Source organism: Scyliorhinus torazame, chromosome 24 (genome assembly GCF_047496885.1).
Source record: "Scyliorhinus torazame isolate Kashiwa2021f chromosome 24, sScyTor2.1, whole genome shotgun sequence".
NCBI classification, from domain to species: Eukaryota; Metazoa; Chordata; class Chondrichthyes; order Carcharhiniformes; family Scyliorhinidae; genus Scyliorhinus; species Scyliorhinus torazame.
The window spans coordinates 25,150,106-25,156,105 of NC_092730.1; the positions used below are offsets into that span (position 1 = coordinate 25,150,106).

Below are 6,000 nucleotides of genomic sequence, written 5' to 3' on the forward strand. Positions count from 1 at the left end.
TCACACCAAAATCGACTGGCCTGCCCCTGCAAAGACAAGTGCTTTTAAAGGACAGACTTACCTCCCAGCAATCACTTCCGCACTGCCCCCGCTAAAATTGACAAACCAGCTGTTCTCCCGCCGAAATCGACTTAGAACAGTGCCTGCCTGCGACTGGTACAAGACTGTATCTAACCCTGTGCTCTACCTGCCCTGAGGGTGTTTGATGGGGACAGTGTCGAGGGAGCTTTACTCTGTATCTAACCCCGTGCTCTACCTGTCCTGAGGGTGTTTGATGGTGACAGTGTAGAGGGAGCTTCACTCTGTATCTAACCCCGTGCTGTACCTGTCCTGGGAGTGTTTGATGGGGACAGTGCAGAGGGAGCTTTACTTTGTATCTAACCCCGTGCTGTACCTGTCCTGGGAGTGTTTGATGGGGACAGTGTAGAGGGAGCTTTACTCTGTATCTAACCCCGTGCTGTACTTGTCCTGGGAGTGTTTGATGGGGACAGTGCAGAGGGAGCTTTACTCTGTATCTAACCACGTGCTGTACCTGTCCTGAGGGTGTTTGATGGGGAGAGTGTAGAGGGAGCTTTACTCTGTATCTAACCCCGTGCTGTACCTGTCCTGGGAGTGTTTGATGGGGACAGTGTAGAGTGAGCTTTACTCTGTATCTAATCCCGTGCTGTACCTGTCCTGGGAGTGTTTAATTGGGACAGTGTAGAGGGAGCTTTGTTCTGTATCTAACCCCGTGCTGTACCTGTCCGGGGAGTGTTTGATGGGGAGAGTGTAGAGGGAGCTTTACTCTGTATCTAACCCCGTGCTGTACCTGTCCTGGGAGTGTTTGATGGGGACAGTGTAGAGTGAGCTTTACTCTGTATCTAATCCCGTGCTGTACCTGTCCTGGGAGTGTTTAATTGGGACAGTGTCGAGGGAGCTTTGTTCTGTATCTAACCCCGTGCTGTACCTGTCCGGGGAGTGTTTGATGGGGACAGTGTAGAGGGAGCTTTACTCTGTATCTAATCCCGTGCTGTATCTGTCCTGAGGGTGTTTGATTGGGACAGTGTCGAGGGAGCTTTGTTCTGTATCTAACCCCGTGCTGTACCTGTCCGGGGAGTGTTTGATGGGGACAGTGTAGAGGGAGCTTTACTCTGTATCTAATCCCGTGCTGTATCTGTCCTGAGGGTGTTTGATTGGGACAGTGTCGAGGGAGCTTTGTTCTGTATCTAACCCCGTGCTGTACCTGTCCTGGGAGTGTTTGATGGGGACAGTGCAGAGGGAGCTTTACTCTGTATCTAACCCCGGGCTGTACACTGTCCTGGGAGTGTTTGATGGGGACAGTGTCGAGGGAGCTTTACTCTGTATCTAACTCCGTGCTGTACCTGTTCTGGGAGTGTTTGATGGGGACAGTGTAGAGGGAGCTTTATCTGTATCTAACCCCGTGCTGTACCTGTCCTGGGAGTGTTTGATGGGGACAGTGTAGAGGGAGCTATACTCTGTATCTAATCCCGAGCTGTACCTGTCCTGGGAGTGTTTGATTGGGACAGTGTAGAGGGAGCTTTGTTCTGTATTTAACCCCGTGCTGTACCTGTCCGGGGAGTGTTTGATGGGGACAGTGTGGACGGAGCTTTACTCTGTATCTAACCCCGTGCTGTACCTGTCCTGTGAGTGTTTGATTGGGACAGTGTAGAGGGAGCTTTACTCTGTATCTAACCCCGTGCTGTACCTGTCCTGGGAGTGTTTGATGGGGACAGTGTAGCGGGAGCTTTACTCTGTATCTAACCCCGTGCTGTACCTGTCCTGGGAGTGTTTGATGGGGACAGTGTAGAGGGAGCTTTACTCTGTATCAAACCCCATGCTATACCTGTCCTGGGAGTGTTTGATGGGGACAGTGTAGAGGGAGCTTTACTCTGTATCTAACCCCGTGCTGTACCTGTCCTGGGAGTGTCTGATGGGGGACAGCGTAGAGGGAGCTTTACTCTGTATCTAACCCCGTGCTGTACCTGTCCTGGGAGTGTTTGATGGGGACAGTGTAGAGGGAGCTTTACTCTGTATCTAACCCCGTGCTGTACCTGTCCTGGGAGTGTTTGATGGGGACAGTGTAGAGGGAGCTTTACTCTGTATCTAACCCCGTGCTGTACCTGTCCTGGGAGTGTTTGATGGGGACAGTGTAGAGGGAGCTTTACTCTGTATCTAACCCCGTGCTGTACCTGTCCTGAGGGTGTTTGATGGGGACAGTGTAGAGGGAGCTTGACTCTGTATCTAACCCCGTGCTGTACCTGTCCTGGGAGTGTTTGATGGGGACAGTGTAGAGGGAGCTTTACTCTGTATCTAACCCCGTGCTGTCCCTGCCCTGGGAGTGTTTGATGGGGACAGTGTAGATGGAGCTTTACTCTGTATCTAACCCCGTGCTGTACCTGTCCTGGGAGTGTTTGACGGGGACAGTGTAGAGGGAGCTTTACTCTGTATCTAACCCCGTGCTGTACCTGTCCTGAGGGTGTTTGATGGGGACAGTGTAGAGGGAGCTTTACTCTGTATCTAACCCCGTGCTGTACCTGTCCTGGGAGTGTTTGATGGGGACAGTGTAGAGGGAGCTTTACTCTGTATCTAACCCTGTGCGTACCTGTCCTGGGAGTGTTTGATGGGGACAGTGTAGAGGGAGCTTTACTCTGTATCTAACCCCGTGCTGTACCTGTCCTGAGGGTGTTTGATGGGGACAGTGTAGAGGGAGCTTGACTCTGTATCTAACCCCGTGCTGTACCTGTCCTGGGAGTGTTTGATGGGGACAGTGTAGAGGGAGCTTTACTCTGTATCTAACCCCGTGCTGTCCCTGCCCTGGGAGTGTTTGATGGGGACAGTGTAGATGGAGCTTTACTCTGTATCTAACCCCGTGCTGTCCCTGCCCTGGGAGTGTTTGATGGGGACAGTGTAGATGGAGCTTTACTCTGTATCTAACCCCGTGCTGTACCTGTCCCGGGAGTGTTTGATGGGGACAGCGTAGAGGGAGCTTTACTCTGTATCTAACCTCGTGCTGTACCTGTCCTGAGGGTGTTTGATGGGGACAGTGTAGAGGGAGCTTTACTCTGTATCTAACCCCGTGCTGTACCTGTCCTGGGAGTGTTTGATGGGGGACAGTGTCGAGGGAGCTTTACTCTGTATCTAACCCCGTGCTGTCCCTGCCCTGGGAGTGTTTGATGGGGACAGTGTAGATGGAGCTTTACTCTGTATCTAACCCCGTGCTGTCCCTGTCCTGGGAGTGTTTGATGGGGACAGTGTAGAGGGAGCTTTACTCTGTATCTAACCCCGTGCTGTCCCTGCCCTGGGAGTGTTTGATGGGGACAGTGTAGAGGGAGCTATACTCTGTATCTAATCCCGAGCTGTACCTGTCCTGGGAGTGTTTGATTGGGACAGTGTAGAGGGAGCTTTGTTCTGTATTTAACCCCGTGCTGTACCTGTCCGGGGAGTGTTTGATGGGGACAGTGTGGACGGAGCTTTACTCTGTATCTAACCCCGTGCTGTACCTGTCCTGTGAGTGTTTGATTGGGACAGTGTAGAGGGAGCTTTACTCTGTATCTAACCCCGTGCTGTACCTGTCCTGGGAGTGTTTGATGGGGACAGTGTAGCGGGAGCTTTACTCTGTATCTAACCCCGTGCTGTACCTGTCCTGGGAGTGTTTGATGGGGACAGTGTAGAGGGAGCTTTACTCTGTATCAAACCCCATGCTATACCTGTCCTGGGAGTGTTTGATGGGGACAGTGTAGAGGGAGCTTTACTCTGTATCTAACCCCGTGCTGTACCTGTCCTGGGAGTGTCTGATGGGGGACAGCGTAGAGGGAGCTTTACTCTGTATCTAACCCCGTGCTGTACCTGTCCTGGGAGTGTTTGATGGGGACAGTGTAGAGGGAGCTTTACTCTGTATCTAACCCCGTGCTGTACCTGTCCTGGGAGTGTTTGATGGGGACAGTGTAGAGGGAGCTTTACTCTGTATCTAACCCCGTGCTGTACCTGTCCTGGGAGTGTTTGATGGGGACAGTGTAGAGGGAGCTTTACTCTGTATCTAACCCCGTGCTGTACCTGTCCTGAGGGTGTTTGATGGGGCAGTGTAGAGGGAGCTTGACTCTGTATCTAACCCCGTGCTGTACCTGTCCTGGGAGTGTTTGATGGGGACAGTGTAGAGGGAGCTTTACTCTGTATCTAACCCCGTGCTGTCCCTGCCCTGGGAGTGTTTGATGGGGACAGTGTAGATGGAGCTTTACTCTGTATCTAACCCCGTGCTGTACCTGTCCTGGGAGTGTTTGACGGGGACAGTGTAGAGGGAGCTTTACTCTGTATCTAATCCCGTGCTGTACCTGTCCTGAGGGTGTTTGATGGGGACAGTGTAGAGGGAGCTTTACTCTGTATCTAACCCCGTGCTGTACCTGTCCTGGGAGTGTTTGATGGGGACAGTGTAGAGGGAGCTTTACTCTGTATCTAACCCTGTGCTGTACCTGTCCTGGGAGTGTTTGATGGGGACAGTGTAGAGGGAGCTTTACTCTGTATCTAACCCCGTGCTGTACCTGTCCTGAGGGTGTTTGATGGGGACAGTGTAGAGGGAGCTTGACTCTGTATCTAACCCCGTGCTGTACCTGTCCTGGGAGTGTTTGATGGGGACAGTGTAGAGGGAGCTTTACTCTGTATCTAACCCCGTGCTGTCCCTGCCCTGGGAGTGTTTGATGGGGACAGTGTAGATGGAGCTTTACTCTGTATCTAACCCCGTGCTGTCCCTGCCCTGGGAGTGTTTGATGGGGACAGTGTAGATGGAGCTTTACTCTGTATCTAACCCCGTGCTGTACCTGTCCCGGGAGTGTTTGATGGGGACAGCGTAGAGGGAGCTTTACTCTGTATCTAACCTCGTGCTGTACCTGTCCTGAGGGTGTTTGATGGGGACAGTGTAGAGGGAGCTTTACTCTGTATCTAACCCCGTGCTGTACCTGTCCTGGGAGTGTTTGATGGGGGACAGTGTCGAGGGAGCTTTACTCTGTATCTAACCCCGTGCTGTCCCTGCCCTGGGAGTGTTTGATGGGGACAGTGTAGATGGAGCTTTACTCTGTATCTAACCCCGTGCTGTACCTGTCCTGGGAATGTTTGATGGGGACAGTGTCGAGGGAGCTTTACTCTGTATCTAACTCCGTGCTGTACCTGTCCTGGGAGTGTTTGATGGGGACAGTGTAGAGGGAGCTTTACTCTGTATCTAACCCCGTGCTGTACCTGTCCTGGGAGTGTTTGATGGGGGACAGTGTCGAGGGAGCTTTACTCTGTATCTAACCCTGTGCTGTACCTGTCAGGGGAGTGTTTGATGGGGACAGTGTAGAGGGAGCTTTACTCTGTATCTAACCCTGTGCTGTACCTGTCAGGGGAGTGTTTGATGGGGACAGTGTAGAGGGAGCTTTACTCTGTATCTAACCCCGTGCTGTCCCTGTCCTGGGAGTGTTTGATGGGGACAGTGTAGAGGGAGCTTTACTCTGTATCTAACCCCGTGCTGTCCCTGCCCTGGGAGTGTTTGATGGGGACAGTGTAGATGGAGCTTTACTCTGTGTCTAACCCCGTGCTGTACCTGTCCTGGGAGTGACTGATGGGGACAGTGTAGAGGGAGCTTTACTCTGTATCTAACCCCGTGCTGTACCTGTCCTGGGAGAGTTTGATGGGGACAGTTTTACTCTAGAGCTGCCAATAATGCCTAGTGTTTAAACAAAGTGGGACTTCATAGCGAGCTCTGATGCAGGATATATGATTCTGTTGAACCATGAGTTGGACAGATAAGGACAATCTGGAAAGAGGTCATTTTAAATGGTAAGAGGGTAAAGTGGAACACATGAAGCTCTCCATCTCCAGTAGAGGCGGGTGTCGTTCTCCCTCAGGGAACCAGCTATTTCTGTTACGACTTGGAGCTTTACGTGTATCCGATGACAGCTGCTCGATGCTGTTGCTATCTTTCTTTTCCTGTGTGCCGACCGAGTGATGGACATATTGATACCTCCTTGC

At 52.0% G+C, this 6,000-nt stretch overlaps 1 protein-coding gene across 1 annotated transcript in view; it reads left to right on the forward strand.

Moving 5' to 3' along the window:
• The window catches only part of LOC140400218 (pyruvate carboxylase, mitochondrial-like), a 606,247-nt gene that overhangs the window by 294,179 nt on the left and 306,068 nt on the right, over positions 1-6,000 (forward strand). The gene's annotated exons all lie outside the window — the stretch shown is intronic.